The sequence below is a fragment of the Rutilus rutilus genome (genome assembly GCF_951802725.1).
Source record: "Rutilus rutilus genome assembly, chromosome: 6".
Taxonomy (NCBI): Eukaryota; Metazoa; Chordata; class Actinopteri; order Cypriniformes; family Leuciscidae; genus Rutilus; species Rutilus rutilus.
The window spans coordinates 39602591-39621539 of NC_140214.1; the positions used below are offsets into that span (position 1 = coordinate 39602591).

General features: G+C 37.3%; 1 long non-coding RNA gene across 1 annotated transcript in view; it reads left to right on the forward strand.

Moving 5' to 3' along the window:
* The first annotated feature begins 880 nt into the window (after window positions 1–880).
* Window positions 881–18949, forward strand: part of LOC311291369 — a 205932-nt gene continuing 187863 nt past the window's right edge. Inside the window, exon 1 of the long non-coding RNA XR_014627554.1 lies at window positions 881–938. This is a non-coding gene — a long non-coding RNA (uncharacterized lncRNA). The remainder of the gene's footprint in view (window positions 939–18949) is intronic.

Sequence of the window (18949 nt, forward strand, 5' to 3'; positions counted from 1 at the left end):
CTGGCAGTAGCCTACTAAGTTTTATATATATATATATATATATATATATATATAAGATTTATTTTTTGTTAATAGGCTATCTTCATTACCCAGAGATATAATTAAACAAAGTATTAAACAAGTAACCTAGTCAAAACACATCTAACAGAACAATGTTTATTTTTTACATTGTGTTCTTATTATTTTTTTTAATTAACGAAATGTCCATTTTCGTCTTTATAACAGAAGATACAATCTTCAAGATAGCCTACAATCTTCAAATGTATAACGGATTGTCACCTTATAAACAGTCCTTTGTGTGGTGGAATAGTTAGTGAGCATTATTTGGATAAAGTATGGTGATATCTTCCTGGAACAGTAATTTAATTTGTGTCAACATTAACTAAAATTATATTATGACTTGAAAGTGAAAGGACATAAATGTAAAGGCTTCAATAATAGATTTAATAAAATATGGCGGGAAAGTAGCTTCATAATTTGTTTTCAGAAATGCATAAACATACCTGGAAGGAGTGACTGCTAGTCATGATCTGCTCCAGCGCTGTTACCTCACTATTTCGTCGTCAGAGTAAGCTACGGTGCCACATTGCTGCCACATATTATTTCCTTATTATTTTGTACATTATTTTATGTACAAAATATGTCTTTATCCACATAAAATTGATATAGCCTAATCCTATCATGTCTATCATACATCTACGTTCAAAAAGCTGATAGCCCCCAATGGACATGTTAAAATATCAAATTCTGTACACACCTTATTAATAAACCACACTACAGAAAAGACGAGTCAGATGAGTCCAGAATATGAACGCAACGCATTTAATTACACGTTAAGTGTTTTCCTCCCATAGAAACCCTTTATTAAAGAAAAATCTTAACGTGTCTTTCTATGGGATGATGGCATTGCGGTGCACAACAAATCCTTTAAATGGTAGGCTATTCAATGCAAAACAAAAAAGGAAAAATATAAATAGCCTATAAAATAAAGAAATTATTGTGACAATATTTATTTTAAAGCCTAAACGAATTTATTTAAAGAAAAACACCAGCTTTCTAGTGTTGTGTTTCAGCCGCCCAGCGCACACTGGTACAGCGCTTACTCGCCGTAGAAAATTCATGATTTAATTTGTTAAACATGAAGAGGACTTGTCCGTCTGGCATGGCCGCTCGCCCTACCTATTATTAAGCACATATCCAAGTGTTTGTGCAGAGTGCGGAGCGCGCACTGCAGGCGCCGGTGCCATCACTCGCATTTTTACTAACAGTGCGGTAACAACTTAAAATACTCCATCATTTCTGGTCATACAGAAAACAATAATACATTAGTCGCAAATACTTTTATTTGTGTAAACTCACAACAACAAGAACACGTTGTGCTTTTGTAAAATAAAAGAAACAGGACGCGCTTTCATGATCTCTGTGAATTGGGGCGCGTCTCAAAAATGAACTGAAAAAACAGCGCATCACTAGCCTCACAGACAAGAGAAATATATCTATAAAGCTTGAAATGTTCAATAACGAAAAAAAAATCCAATTGAAAGCAAATACGTACGGTAGGCTACTATCTGATGATGTAATCCTGTCCGATGAAAGGTGCATCTACTTTACAGCGGATATGTATGGAGATGTTTTCAGTCGACACTGATTTAGAAAACACCAGTTTATTAATAAACAATTAAAATGCTTCGTTATTTTTTCAGACAAATTAATTACCATTAGCCTACTTTTGCGGCAATATGTATGCGCTTGATTTAAATGAATGACTACTAGAAAAAATCTTTAGTCTATGGCAAATCTTATCAATAGCCTACATTTAATAGTTGACATTATTTAATTAGTAATTAGTATCCAGCTCTTTACATTGCATTAGTTGAGTTGGCATAGTTAATGAACTAATAAAATAAAGTTTAAAATAAGATGCTAACCATATATTTCAACATAGCCTATCATTGCATATTCCACCACACAAAGGACTGTTTATAAGGTGACAATCCGTTATACATTTGAAGATTGTAGGCTATCTTGAAGATTTTTGTAAAGACGAAAATTGACATTTCGTTAATTAAAAAAAATAAGAACACAATGTAAAATATAAACATTGTTCTGTTAGATGTGTTTTGACTAGGCTACTTGTTTAATACTTTGTTTAATTAACGTTATATCTCTGGGTAATGAAGATAGCCTATTAACAAAAAATAAATCATATATATATATATATATATATATATATATATATATATATATATATATATATATATATAACTTAGTAGGCTACTGCCAGTAGCGGCAGTGTAATTAGCATCGGCTAACAAACGTGCGCTTCTAGCGATCTTAAACGTCGGGACTTCTACGTGTCATAGCATGCATCCACTTCTTTGTCAGACAGTCATCGCTTGGAAAAGCATTAAAACTCAAATATGGTTGTCACTGATTATTTTTTAAGCAATGAGGGATGCTACAGTGACACCTCGATGTTGCTTCAGCCATTGCTGTTTCGACCGGAAGTCGCTTTACACAACAAACGCTGAACCGGATGTGCGTTCTAACTTCCGTGAAAAAGGCCTATTGTTTTGTCTCAAGTAATGTTTTTCTAAAGTACATTTTAAAAAGCTACTTAAATATCCTAATTTAACTAAGGCTTAATACTGGCTTAATCTAAGCCCTGTGTGTGAAACCGGGCCAATGCAATATAAGGATAATATCTGGCAGTTTTGTGTCTATCTATAGTTGCCATCATCTGAAGTCTTCGTGAGTGTTGGTGTCATTAGAGGTCTTCATAAGTGAGGCTGGATCTGGAGCTGCTGTAATCTCTAGTGAACTTGCTGAGCATCCTGAGATAGAAACAGGGAAGCAACAGGAGAAAGATTAGCATAGCTGCTGTTCATATTATTTCAGGCAAAAGATGATCATGTGCACTTTTTCTATTTCATCACATATACCTGTAGTGCAAGATTATGAGATGTGTAAATTGAATGCTTGGCTACAGAGATGTGTCTTTAATCTAGATTTAAATGAGGATCATGTTTCTGGGCCCCAAACATTATCAGGAAGGTTATTCTAGAGTTATTCCCTTACATTCTATTGAATTAATAGGAAATCGTCAGATTTTAATGAGAAAACATGACCTAACGAGTCAGCATTTTTATATTTGAATACTATACATTCTCACAATGCAAACGTCCTAAACATTTCTGAGTATTATCAATGTTGAAAACAGTTTGTGCCAGTTTAATCCATTTTCTTTTTTCTCTCTCCAGGATTAATTGTTAAATAGACCCAACATATATAAATGGTAGTTTACACTACTATTCAAAAGTTTGGGTTCAACTAGAATTTTTTATTTTTTTTTAAAGAAATTCATATTTTTATTCAGCAAGGATGCATTACATTGACAAGAAGAGAGAGTAAAGATTTCTGTTTCAAATAAATGCTCCTCCCCCCCCCTTTCTATTCATCAAATAATCCTGAAAAACACAACAATATGAAGCAGCACAACTGATTTCAACACTGATAATAATCATATGTTTCATCAAATCATCATATTAGAATGATTTCTGTAGGATAATGTGATGCTTTTCCATAGAAAACAGTTATTTAAATGTTTTAATATTATTAATGCAGTAACTTTTACTGTAATTTTTTTTTATTTTTTTTACCAACAACATTAGTTTATGTTTGAAGTTTTAGTTTAGTTCCTTTATTGTCCACAAGTGGAAATTTGTCTTTGGCTTGGTTTTACTTACTAGTCATATGGTTGATAGCGCCTCAGAGATGATGATCAGCTCAACTCTGCTACGGTGCAGGGCATCAGCATGGAAGGATCTAGGAACACAACAAACCATTGGTCACAGAGCCAACAATATTATTATACACTGACAGGTTTATTAAAAGGAAAGAAGCTACAGCAGAGGTGAAATGCAGAAAAGAGAAAGAATATACAGAAAATTATATCTTAATTAGGCTAACAGAATTTATGGTTTTAGGTTTACTTATTCATTGTGTTGTGTTCAAAAACCTATAACACTTGTGGTGTTCCCAGTCAAAAATGACCGGCCTACAAAAAATAGCTTATAATTCATTTCTTATGCTATATTATCACCCAATTTTGGATTCAATCTTTTTGTCAACTTGTTTTCTTTCAATTAGGACTGGTTTTATATCTCTATTTGCATCTGATTAATCGTAGGGCTCATTTATCTGAGAGTAGGCATTTATGAATAATTTTGTAAATATTAAGTAAAATATGAACATGTTCATTATGTTCATGTACACATATTATGTGCTTGCAAACATTGAGCCCTTGGACCTGTGCATGTGTCGATATATGCATACACACGCTACCCAAACACACACACACACACACACACACACACACACACACACACACACACACACACACACACACACACACACTTTAAAACACACAAACTATTTTGAGTATTACACACATTCTTTTTCACCGAGAGAAACTTGATCCCTACCCTGAATTGCATCTAATATTCATTCATCCATCTGACATTGATACACACACAAAACAAATCAAACTTCCTTGTGAAACATTAAAGTAGACTAGTTTGATCAAAAGTACAATTTTTTCATATTTTATTTAATATTTACAAAATTATTCATAAATGCCTACTCTCAGATAAATGAGGCCTACGATTAATCAGATGCAAATAGAGATATAAAACCAGTCCTAATTGAAAGAAAACAAGTTGAAAAAAAGATTGAATCCAAAATTGGGTGATATTAGCATAACAAGTGATTTATAAGCTATTTTTTTGTAGGCCAGTCATTTTTGACCGGGAACACCACAAGTGTAGTAACAAGGTGACAAACCTTTCTTTACAAAACTATCAACACCTCTCATTTACACATAAGATGTGATTAAAGGCCCCCCCAAAAAAGGGCCTTAACATAACGTTAGCAACAAAAGCTCAAGCTATAAATTAGCCTAATGTTAACTTACCTCTTGAGATTACTTTTTCGAAGACACTAAACTATTTCTATAAAGTAAATATTCAACAGAAGCGTGTCAGTTACAAGTAAGAGAAGTGTCAAGAACAATTGTGTGTATTATTTGTGTGATTTTAGAGGCTAAACTCACCTGAAAGCAGTGAAAACAGCGAGAGACAGAGTTTTCCTGACAGTTGCAGTAGTGTGGTGCTGCGCCGACGCCGTTTCCATGGCAACTCATCTCCGCTCCAGTGTTTGAAGTCCCCCCGGTGGGCGTGGTCTTCAGATTATGACGCGTTTCGACTGTAAAAAATAGGTTGCGCTCTGTCTCTATCCCGTACGGCCATGCGCTGGCTGTCGATGACGTCACCGCCCATTCGCGCCTTTCCTTCCCTCATTGAGTTTTAACGTCAAGTCTTCTGAGGTGAGGTGCGCAGTTCACGGACACGGTATGTCTCATATCTACACAACCATCAAACACAATACAGGTTGTTTAATTAAGCGACAGACTCATTTCTGTATTGTTTTCATCGGGCACAGCGCTACTTAAGTTGTGCGTCTTCCTACTAGGGTTATTATGGAAAGGAAAATAAGGGACACTCAAAATATTTGTACTGTACAACACAGTGCATATCATTTTAGCATCTACAGTTAAATATGTGTACAAAATATAAAGGTTCTCACTTCTCAGACAAACACATTTGGGTCATTTTGTGGAAAAATGAACCAAATTTCAGAAACTTTCACGGCTTTAAAAATATATATATTCTGAAGAAAGACAAACGTAAATGAAGAAGAAAGCCAAAATATTAGGCTACATGTGATGGATGTGTATTTACTGAGAAAAAATTATAGTTTTGTAAAATGGGTCAAAATGACAATTTTCACCTGAGATTTGGAGTCAGATTACAGGGGGGGGGGGGTAAAATGAGAACTGCATCATTATTTTACTTTTACACATAGATTGTTAGGTCTATTTAGCTAAATCAGTTGACTTAAGCCATCTTTGTTTTATTATAGCTACTGTTTAACTTGAGTGCTTTGTTTTTTTGGCCAACATTTTTTTTTCAGTGTATTTTTTTTGCCTAAAGTTTGCATGCCTGCAGCTCATATTACAAATATCTTAATATCCTTTTAGATTCGAATTCTTAACAAACTTTTCTTTTGGTTTCTTAATTTTTAAGGCTGAATATAGAATAAAGTTAATTTTAAGTCCCAATATATAGGGGAGTTTTCAATGGTCGCACATTTTCTGAAGAAGAAATAACGTTGAAACTAGAAATGTATTTCTTTTTTTTTTCTTTTTTATCAACACAATTGCACAAATTACTGAGTGCCATAAATAGTATTTTTCCTAAGTTTGTGTGCCTGTAACTCTAAAAGTAATATCTTAATATCCTTCTATATTCTCATTCTTAATAAACTTAATTTTAAAGGCCCTATATGGTTCAATCCCATAGATATGATGTGGCTCCATGTTCAAATTGTTGATTTTTTTTCAATATATAGCTACACCAACAGATAGCATATTATTGTATCATCAACCTCTATTCAAAACAATAAACATAAAAGGTGTATCTATCTATAAATTACAGAAACGTCTGTCTGTATGTCTTTGTGTGTGTCTGTATGTCTGTGTGTGTCTGTATGTCTGTTATTCGCATATCTCTCGAACCGTTAGTCCGTTGGATTTCAAACTCGACAGGTGTCTTGCTACGGGCACGAGTAAGTGCAGTGCCAAGTTTGACGTTGTTTGGATGAGAAATGCAAAAGATATCGTTAAATATATCGGTAAAAGAAGCCCCAAGAAGGTTGTGGTTTAAAAATAAACATTCTGACATAAACACTCAGTCAGCTACACTGTTTACTTCTGAATATTATAGTTTGGTTCCAAAATGTGATAAATCCATTTTGATTAATTTGAGAGAAAATGTGTTTTCTTTACCAAGAAAGTGGCAAGATGAAAACCACTATTTTCTGTTTCAATCTTTCACATAGCATCTTTAGGTTATAATAACATAAAAAATTCAAATCCAGATTTTGATTTTCAAAGATTTATTATAAAAACGGATTATTTTTTCCTAAAAATGCAATAAATTCATGACACTTTTTTTTTTCAAAATGCAATTAATCCATTGAATCAATATAAAATTTATTTTTTTATCATATTGAAACTGTTGAAATCAGCCATCGCTAAGAAATATCTCCTCAACTTTTTTGACGGCGATCAGCTCACAAAAACTGATTTTGCACGGGCACTTTGCACTGCTCCCTGAATCAACGCGCTTATTCATTTGTGGATGTTAACTGAATCTGAAAGTCAGCTATAATGTTTACTTCTGTATATTATATTTCATTCTGGTGCGCTTAACGTTATTGCTACTGTGTAATAGTAGCCTATGCTATTCACCAACTAAACATATCCTATTCAATGCGTTCACAGTCTCTTTCACGGCCATCATTTGTAGTAGCCTATTCACAAACTGTTTGCTCAAGCATAGCGTTTTCTCAGAGTTCACTCTGTGCTTGCTTTCTACCATGCACAAATAAAAATGTCTCTGAAATTTTGCTGTGTAATTGTAACAATGAGCACTCAAACACACCAAACCAACAATTACTAAAAACACATTCAAAAACTGATTTTGCACGGGTATTTTGCACTAGTTTTTATTGTAATTTTAGTGTATTTTTTGTCAGGAAGATACATATAGATGGTGTTGGAAACTCAGAATCGAAAGACCAGGAGACTTGGTTGTTTCTTCAGCAAGATTGTTTATTGAAAACACGAGCTGTCGGTCGCTGCAGTCACCAAAGTCTGAATCTGTGAAATGTTTTCTTACAGTTTATATACATTTAGGGGCAGGAACCAAAAAGACTGAGAGTGCTGCCCACCCTAATTCACTCAGCATATCTATTCAAATGCTGAGACCCGAGTACAGGACTGGCAGGACTATCTTGTTAAAACACAAAATCCGAGAGCCTTTAAGAGTTTCAGTAAAACAGGACTGACCGGAGTCTTTTGCTAGAAAACTCTGATAATAATAACGTATACCTAACCTTAACATGCTAAATTCAATGTAAACCTAAATTAAACATTTTAATAAATTTGGAATCCCACAATGGCATAACATTTAAAAGCAAAGTAACTGAACATCTTTGAAATTACAGCAAAAAAAAAAAAAAGAAGCATTTAAACAACGGCAGTTACAATTTTGAACTAGGTCTAAATGTTTTTGCAACCACGTATAGCCTAAATAAAGATAAAGAGTACTTAGATGATTAGTATGGGCTGCTTTTGGTGCTTGAAATTGGCTATGGTAGGCTATTAGTTACTTTAATGTAAAATGTTTTTTCTCTATTTAACATTAACTTACAATAGTTAAAGATGTGTGATAACGTCTTCCCTCAGGTAGATTGCATGTTTTCTTGCGTTACTCATGTATAATCACATTGTTTGTATTGTAGTCGCCTAAACTGATTAGCTGGAATCAAAACGCGGACAGTGAAAGAATGGATTTGCCGTTAGCGCGCGTCCTGATGGCTGTGAAGCGGGAGCGACAGTCAGTAGAGGATTCTGCTGGGTCTTAAAGCCTACCGTGAACGTCTATGTTTGCTAATCAAACAAAGATTTGTCTAAAAAAAATGGTTAATTCTGAATGCCTGATTATGTATGCCTAAAAAAATACGGGACAAACTGCGTTCCGTATGGCTTTCATACGGGACGCTTCATTGTTGCCTTAAATACGGGACGATTCCATATTATAAGAAATGGTTGGCAACCCTACTTCCTACTGAAATAAACATTTAGTGCAGCCGCAGCGTAGCCTACATCAAGATGTTAGGTCTGGCAACTCACCATAGACACACATTATGGTGTCATTCCATTGCGGATACAATATAGCGAATACAACCCCGACAGGCGAAGCGGAGGGATCTTGAATCAGCATGAAGGGGTTGTATTCGCTATAACCGCCTCGCTCTACATTATCCCGCTTATTACATGGCAACCTACCAAATAAATCAATCATTTGAGACAAAATATTGATTTAAAAAGGAGTTTATTGATTTATAAACGATTGTATTGCTATATATTGTTATACTTAGCAGCGGCCTGTTATAAAGAAATAAATGGTAAATAGTATTAAATAGTATAAAGATAAATAGTTTGACACTATATACGTGTCAAGCCTGCGTCATCTACAGTTTCATGACCAAACTAGTGATTTATAACACAAATCTTCACCTTCATTACATTAAAATAGATCAAAATCGTGTACAGCAGTTGTCGACTGGATTTGATGGGATTAAAAGTTCTATTGAACTCATCAGTGATCATAAGTTTGAGCTTCACTTTTTATTTCACGTTTGTCTCTCATTTGAAATCTCACGTCTTAACCTGTAAGCCAGCATCCCCGCTTTTGAAAAAATCCCAAGAATGAACCTTTGCACTAAAAGCATAAATGGTCTCATTTGAAAGCAGAAACATGGCAGTTTATTGTAAAGTCAGAATTAAGTATAGTTATAATGAATAAAATAGTTGTAATGTTATTTTTTATTTATTTTTATGGAAAGAAAATTGAAGTTGCCATTGTTTTAATCTAGAAATGCACTGCAGCTGCCACATTCCTGACCATGTTATATTTCAAGTCTAAAGGCCCGGGCATGGGCGGCACTAGGGAGGGGCTAGCAGGTGCTTCAGCACCCCCAAGAAAGACCAAAGCACCCCGATAGCACCCCCAGGAGGAAAATGCTTAACGTGTAATTAAACGTTGCGTGCATATTCTGGGCTCATCTGATTTTTTGTACATAGCATAGCCTACTTTATGATTTAATATCATAATGATTAAAAAATGCACGCACAATTATCCGTGAACTTGATTTGAACAAATGCTTTCAACTTGTGTGTGCAAAATTCAGAATTAAATGAATGTGCAGCAAATAGAGAGTCTGTAGGCCTACTATACTGTTGTAGCCATTAAATAAGCGCATTTAGTTTCATATTTGTTAAAATATTATAATGTTATTTTTTTCCATCTATGTTGATTATGAAAAGTGAACAGCACGAGTAAGATAGGATGCGCAATATATCGAGAGACATGGAGTGGGTCACCAGACAATATAATCATGGAGGCGCCCGCGCGATCACTTGCATTGCACGTGAACTGGAGCGCATCTTATCCTAACTGAAACTCATACGCCTCACAGACATGAGAAATACATCAAATACACAAAGCTTGAAATGTCTTTAAATGAAATAATTCAAAATTAAAAGAAATAGGCTACTCTCTGATTATGTAATCCATTATGTGCATTAGAGCCCTGCGCAGGACTGTTTTCTTCATCCCGCTCCCGCCCGCCGAATTTCTGACCATTACCGCCCGCTCCCGCAACGTATGTGTTACACTCCCGCCCGCTCCCGCAATATGTATGTCCACTCCCGCCCGCACCCGCAAAACTCTGAGAATTTATTCCCGCACAATAGGGATGCACCGATTGGGAAATTCTGGGCCGATACCGATACCGATGTTTAACTTAACAACTTGGCCGATGGCCGATGCCGATGCCGATGTTTTTTCTTTTTGTTATTTATTCCTTCTTTTGTGCCACGGAAACATACAAGTCTTTCGGCTCTTGATCACACTATCCTAGAATGAGCACAAATTCAATCAGACCAATTTATGAAACAAAAAAAACCTTTAATGTCACTTTCTGGTTGACAGTTATAACCTTATTTATAAGTTCTTTTTCAGTTGTTATGAGGAGCAATATGAGAGAGAAATTTGGTAATCATTGTCTGACCCAACAAAAAAAACATTATAATATTCATTTTATTTTTCGTGTTCGCATTTATGAGGGAAAAAACACGGGTGAATGTTCATACCAAAATATTAAATTTTAAGCGCGCACGCGCTCTTCTGCGAGAGAGAGAGAGAGAGAGAGAGAGAGAGAGCGAGAGAGCCCCGACGGCGCGCGCGCTGTCACTCACTATTCAGAGCGGTCAAGCTTCCCCGTACTTTTTGACAAGCGTCCTTGACAGGGAGGCCAGAGCTTCTTTGCAGCTCAAGTCGGCGGCGGTGTGTACAGTTAACGCTCTATCTGTTGACGGCGCTGAGGGAAAAGCTCCCGCCACTGGAAGAAGCGGTCGCCGCCCATTTGTGTCCTCCTGCGCACCCATCAAAGCCGTGCAGAACGTCTTCAGCACTCGCGGATCGTGCATACTCCGCCGCTTCTTCTGCTACACACCATGGTCGTTCTTTTCTCGAGAAAAGGAGTTTTCTCATAGAAAAAAATAAAATAAATGCGTCATTGTACCCAGCACTTCTGAAAATGCACTTCCGAATGCGTCTCTGTCCCCAGCATATCAAACCAAACTGACGCCCATGTGACATCGGCGAATGTCATTTTTATTTCCCGATGGCCGATGGCAGTTAACGAGGCAAATATCGTCCGTTACCGATGTTCAGCCGATGCATCGGTGCATCCCTACCGCACAATAATAGGGATGCATTGATTTTGTGTCTTCTCCCATCCCGCAGGAAAAAACACGTATTTTTATTGCTATTATTAAAGAGATTCATGGGGTTGTTTGTTTCGTTTCCTTGGCCGGCATGTATTCTGGACACATACACACAAGACAATGGAGGAAATCGAGTGTATGCTGTTTTTGGATAGTTTTGTTTTTGTTTTTGCTGTTTTTTATTCAGGATACTCCGTCTGGCACGTGCAATGATGATGCAGTGAATAGTGATGATGCTCTCTGATCAATCAGCAATCTGCCGTGTTTTCACGTCACATTTATCGCCTCAGCTCGCGATACTAAAATGTGTATCGCTCAGAACCTCGCCGGAGGTGGTACGAAAAAAGTACCTGGAAGCAGATACAGGTACAACTTTTACACAGTGGAAAACCAAACAAAGGCGAGCCGAGCCGAGCCGAGCTGGTCCTGTGTAGTGGAAAAGCGCCATTACTGACATCTCCATCATGTCGCTAGGCTACCTCCCGATCCCGCAGTGTTTTTTTTAGCCTCCCATTCCCGCCCACAGCAAAGTTCAAACCGCCCGCTCCCGCGAGATTTGCGTTGGGTCCCGCGAGACTCAATCCCAATGCAGCCCTCTAATGTGCATTTCTCTCTATAGGCGCGTTCACCCTACGAATATGGTGATCGCCAACTTCATCTTTGCAGCCAACAATGACACAGAAAACACTAGTTTATTAATAAAAATCAATGCATGCGTCACCGGATTTACAAATGCACATCTTGCTTGTTGCACACACACATATGTCGAAAATAACAAGATATTATGTAAGGGATAATGTATAGAGAGGCGGTCGTTATAGCGAATAACAACCCCGACAGGCTGAACAGGACCCCGACGCGAAGCGGAGAGGTCTTGAATCAGCCTGAAGGGGTTGTTATTCGCTATAACGACCGCCTCTCTATACATTATCCCGCTTATTACATGGCTACCTACAAAATAAATAAATAATTTGACACGAATTATTGATTTAAAAATGAGTTTATTGATTTAAAAACGATTGTATTGCTTCCGCCAAAGAAAATAGTCCGTTCCGTGTCCATAGCAACGCACTGTTTTTCATGGCAACGGTCTGTTGTACTTCGCAGCGGTCTGTTATCAAGAAATAACAGACGGCATTCTACATTGGAATTCAGCCAAGCCATGTAATAAGTTGAAATAACATTATTATTAATAAAAAGTATTTTAGAATATTTGATTGAATGCTGAATGTTGCGCTTGTTCAATTTAATAAAATTAAAACTTTAATTGTGATCATTAAAATAATTGAATATTAAATATTTAGAGGCCAAGTTTTGCTAATTATATATATATATATATATATATATATATATATATATATATATATATATATATATATATATATATATATATATATATTGCCTGTAATTGCGCAGCTGCCCGTCAATGATCTAGCAACCCCTCAGCACATGCGTTAAAAATTCTCTGGCGCCACCCCTGGGCCCGGGTATACACGAATATCAGTCACGTGACCTCTTACGTCATCCGCTCTTTTTCCAGATGACTGCCGCCATCTTGAGCATCTACCGAGTACTGTCTATACTCTATAGTACTGACAAGCTTGCTATGATTTACAGCTTCGTACAGATACAGTAAATGGCTACGAAAGACAACATTTCGCGCCTCGACTGCCATGAAAAGAAACGCTACTTTCAAAAAATATCATCGTTAGGGTGTGATCCCTACGCGATACCTGATGATGCCATGGTCCTGGGTTCTAATCCGCACTTATATAGCCTCGTTTTTTTTTTTTCATCAAAACCGATTATGTTTATCAGTGGTTGTATATCAGGCAGTGACATGTTTGTGTGCATTTAGTTTTGTCATTTCACGGGAACGAATAGAGAGTCTCCACAACGGATTGAAGCGCGCGTCCAAGTGAAGACTGTGCGCAAGCCACAAACAAGCACAGTATATCCACAGTAACAAACACTGATCGCAGCGGCAAAGAGCACTTTGATCACTTGATTTCAAAAACAACACATTTCAGCGCTAGATCGCCTCTTATTTAACAAACAAACGGAATGAATGCTCTGCTAGTTAGCGCTTCGACTCCGAACTTCGTTATTCGAATATTTAAAAAATAATGATATTCGTACGAATATTAGGCATCCTTTAATATTCGAACCTGTTATGGGCATTATTTTTTGTAAATGTGTTTGCTTGTAAACGTTGTTTTCAATTCAGATTCCGAGGCTTTTTCACGCCTGGTGAAGTTGTGAATCGCGAGCTCATTAGCAAGGCTATTGTTGGTCATCTGGGCTCCTGTAGGTGACGTTAACGTCCTGGTTAGCGCCTATTTTGTATACCAAAACAATGGCCGGCCAACGCCTACAACAACCACGCCTGAGTTTGAAATCTACACTCCTGACAATTTGAAATGCAACGTGTGCCGCTACTTTGGGTTACCAAAGAAACAGGGAAAAATCACGAGTAAGGAGAAAGTCCCTTTTTTTATTATTTTTATGTTATACAGAAGGGTGCAGGCTTTTGTGTTTTATATACAGAAGACATAGGACACCAAAAACAAAGTACAAACACATGGTCAAACAAAAAAAAACGTATACAATAAAACAAATATACAAATTATATACCCAGTGCTTTAATTTCAGTAATGTCTACTAACATAACTGTTCAGGAGTAATATGGGCTAAAAAGATCTAATAAAGTCAGATGTAAAATAACACTGCATAGTTTATCATAGATAGATTAAAGCTTATAAAAGCCAAAATTATTCATTCAAGAGCTGCGACTGATTTTCTCTTTGCCTTTTGTTGTTTGATTCACATTAATGGAGCAATCGTCAGCAGGTTTATTAGACTGCTGCCTCTTTAAGACCAAATGCAGATCTAATCATTATTACGCATCATATTTTCTCCCAACTATTTACGCCCATTTAAGACATAAACTGTATTTAAGTGAATCTCCAAGACGGTCATTTTGACATATTTTTGTGTATATTTGATCGGTTAGATGCGCACACGAAGCCCAAAATATACGTTGCTTGTCTCGTTGCAGTGTGTTGCGGAACGCGCGCCGCATTTGGAACAGCATCTATTGCGTCAATTTTGGTACTTTTAATAGCCTTTTATTATCAAACGCGTCCCGCAGTTTAGCTATAGTATAGACTACATTTTACAACAATCACCGATCGTGCAGATTCTGACGTTACGTTTGCACTAGACAGAATGTGGCTTTAGTTTTTAATGGTTATACCTCAAATATCTTCTTTTTTATAATCATTGGAAGCCAAAATCGAAATCTAAAATAAAATTAGTTTAATATCAAAGATCTAATGTGTAACCGTTTGAATGTTTAGTTCTGTCCTCATCGATTCGTCAGTAGGGCTGGGTATCGTTCCAAAAATTTCGATACCGATACCGATACCTTGATTTCGATACCGGTTCCTGAACGATACTTTTTTCGATACCCATTTTATGAAATCCATTTTAACAAGATTACATAATACATTACCTCAGAAAAACTTTGGTTTTATTTGTTTGACTCATGCTCCTTAGCCAGTGCTATTTTTTTTTTTTTTATAAAGAGCTCATGCTCACCAAAGCTGAATTTGTTTGATCAAAAATACAGTAAAACTTGTAACATTGTGAAATAGTATTACAATTTAAAATCTTATTTGAATATATTTCAAAATGTAATTTATTCCTGTGATGTCAAAGCTGAATTTTCAAAATCATTACTTCAGTGTCACATGATCCTTCAGAAATATGAAAACAGTTTGCTGCTTAATATTTTGGAAACTATGATACATTTTTTCATGATTCTTTGATGAATAAAAATTTCAAAAGAACAGCATTTATTTGAAACAGAAATCCTTTGTAATATTACACATGTTTTAGGGTCATTTTTGATCACTTTAATGCATCCTTACTGAAAAACAATTCTGACTAACCAACAATTTTTTGAACGGCTGTGTACATTCAGTAGGTCATTATTGCAATATAAACACTGTCAGAGTGATCAACAAGGTATCTCTTCATTTACCAGTCGAAGACGAAGCAACTTTCTGCTCTTATGTTTAGGCTACTCCGTGCACTGTCAAGGTCTTCATCATATCTGTCGTGGTACCGGTCTTTGCAGCAATTATTTTACCGCAAATACTGCATCGCGCGCTGTTGGCATCGAGCCTGGAGAAATGTAGCCACACTTTTGATCGACTTTTCCACATCTTTAGGGTATTGTGTGTGTGCGCGCGCTCTCGCCTCTCATAGGAGTATGTGCGTGGAGAGTTTGTGTGTGTGTGTGTGTGTGTGCTCGCGTCTCATTGAGTATGTGCACGAGTTTGTGTGAGCGCGCGCCTCTCATATGAGTATGTGCGCGGAGATTTCCGCGTGTCTCGTGTGTGTAGAGTTTGCGTGTATGTGCGTGAGCGACTTTAGGTGTGTCGTTGTGCATTTCATGTATTTGTTTGAGCACTGACGTTGACGAGTTAACCCCTTAGGTATCGAAATCTGGTACCGAACAACAAGTCATTTTTCGATACTCTAGTATCGAGGCAATTCGGTCGGTACCTAAAAAGTATCTAACTCGGTACCCAGCCCTATTCGTCAACAGGGCTGTTGTGTTGCGCACCGTGGCTCCCTCGCTCGCTCGCTCTCTCTCTCTCTCACACTCACACTCTCTCTCTCTTTAGCAAAAATGCATCACACACAAAAGGTTCACTATTATTATATATAGAAGTGGCTGGCGAGATTAAATTGGCAAGATAATAATTTAGCAATAATAAATAGCACTTTCTTAATTTCTCCAGTACCGACAGCAGAACGTCTGAGCTTATCGATCCAGCGGTCTTTCATAATTCAGCACAGAGGCTCGTTTAATGCCGGGTCTCGGTACCCATCCCTAGACAGTGTGTTTTTCTTTTGAAAACATCATTGCCTGCCTATTGACATTGACTGATACACTGCCCTCTGGTGGACAGAACATATGCAACTTAAGTTTGATACCAATATGTAGTGTTGTTCCGATTCCGATACTAGTATCGGAAATGCCGCCGATACCAATAAAAATTCTGGCATCGGTATCAGCGAGTACATCTACGCATGTACCGATCCGATACCATTTTATTAAACAATACCTAGTTATGCACGCTAGCTTTGCTTAACGCTGCAAATCGGAGATCAATTCTTCTTCGCTGCTCTAAACAGTGGTTGCTTGTGGCAACACAGGAAGTTGTGCTGTTGCCATAAGCAACCACTGTTTAGAGCAGCGAAGAAGAATTGATCTCCGAAGAAATGAAAACACAAATTTCCAAATGTAGGCGTGCGGCAAGCGCATAATGTAAGAGACGCTGGCACCCAACATCAAATGGCAAACGTAATGAAAACGGAACAAAACTGCGCTACTCGTTATTTTGTGCTTGACGGACAGTTTGGACCAGTGCAGCGCGAGCCGATCGTGATCAAGCTACACTGTTACTACACAACGCTAAGAGATCCAGTAAAGAAAGCATTCGCCACTGAAGTAATACCATCGCTGCGAAATCTAGTGAGAAGCATTCACATTTCTCCGTTATTAACGGATCAAACAGCGTGTGGAAACCTGGAAGAAACATGGTGCTTTCAAGTAACGTTACTTTTTTATACTTTTTTATACAGTTATATATTGTAAAACTAAAATACCTTTTATAAAATAATTCTATCAATTCATACAGGGCTAGTATGAATTGCAGCTGTATAGATATACACACAGGTATCGGATTAGTACTCGGTATCGGCCGATACCCTGAGTCCAGGTATCGGAATCGGTATCGGGAAGGAAAAAAGGGTATTGGAACATCTCTACCAATATGTCTTACTGAAGGCATTTTAATGGTCAAAATATTATTAATAAATATTCTAATATATTCAAATATTAATAAACAAACAAACTTCGAATATGATTTTGGGGCAAAAGTCAAAGCCCTACTGCTAGTTAACTGGAGATGTTTTGTTTATTTGTATTGGTACATTCGTGCCGCGAGATGTTTCTAAAGTGGTGGGGGGACTATATCGACCTTAGCAAAAAGTGGTGGGGACATGTCCCACTAGGGCTGTCACTTTTGTGAAAAAATCCTGTTTGATTTTTGCGACATAAATGTTAATTGAATCGATTGTAAAATCTAAGCAGAGTGGACTACCATAACATAAATGAAAAACATGTTGCATACAACATACTGCAGTCTTCAACATGACTGTGTTTATGATTAGAAATGTCAAACAAATTTCGCTTACGTAGGCGATTGTAGACCGTAGTCTAAATCTGTATGCATGAGACTGTCTGCATACCAGCAAAATTCACAGTTTTTTTGTAAAAAGAGCCTGCAGTTGCTGTGTGATGCGCGTTCGCTGCGGGCGTATCGTGATGAGCTGGACACGCTCCGAGAGAAGACCGTTAAAATCGATTCCCTATTTTCGTTTTCGAAACTTGCGTTGGTTGGTCCGCTCGATTGTGCAATCGATTTTCGAGCGTAAAGTGACAGGCCTATGCAAATCCCACCCGCAAATTACACCTATGGATGTGATGATTAAACGATAAACTGATCTTTGACGCTAAACACATGCTGTTAGACAGTAGCTATATGAACCAATTCACACCGATTTCTTGATACTGTTTGGAAAGATTTGTAGGCTATGTTATTATCTTTAGGTTGGCGATTAGTGACAACGTGCAGCTAGCGTTAGCTCATTAACAATATATTTACATCCACTCACCACAGAGAAAATGAGCACTGCACAGACAGGTGTTTGCAGTTGGTGTCCAGTCTTCTTTCTTCGTCCTGAGGTAGCCTGTAAAAGGATATTTTGGGGTCTCCTTTTTTGTTGTTGCACCCCACAGCACAACATATTGAAGGCATAGCTAGCTAGTTCCTTTGCGACTGATGTGAATCAGGTACTCAAGATGGCGGCAGACAAGTTTTAGAAGTGAGTGACGTCAGTGAGGAGACGTTGGTGACATCATCTGATATTCAGCTATACTTCAATTTCCACATCCGGATGAGTCTCGCGGGCAGTCGTGTCTGCACAGCTTTCAAAGTTAACTCAACTGGGGATGAGGGCATATGGACGAATTTTGACACATGCGCAGTACAGTTTTTGTGACTCTTCTGTCTTTCTTGCACATGTGTCATTGTATGTGCACTGTCCGCATTGTCTCAAAAAATAGGCTTTGTGCGGACGTCTGCGAACCCTCCTGATGACGAAAATTGGATGGCCGAAGTATACTTTGGGCTTAAAACTCTGAATTTTATTAAATGTTTTTAAGATCATGTCAGGAGATTTTATTTTGAGAAGACTATAAAATGCTAACTTAAGTTTATTGTCAATTTCTAAGCATCTATTCTGTGTCTCTATTGTTTTTTGGTGTAAACTGCCCCATTCAGTTTCAGTCTTCCCTGCACACATTCACACCTCTCTGGCCTGGTCATTATGACT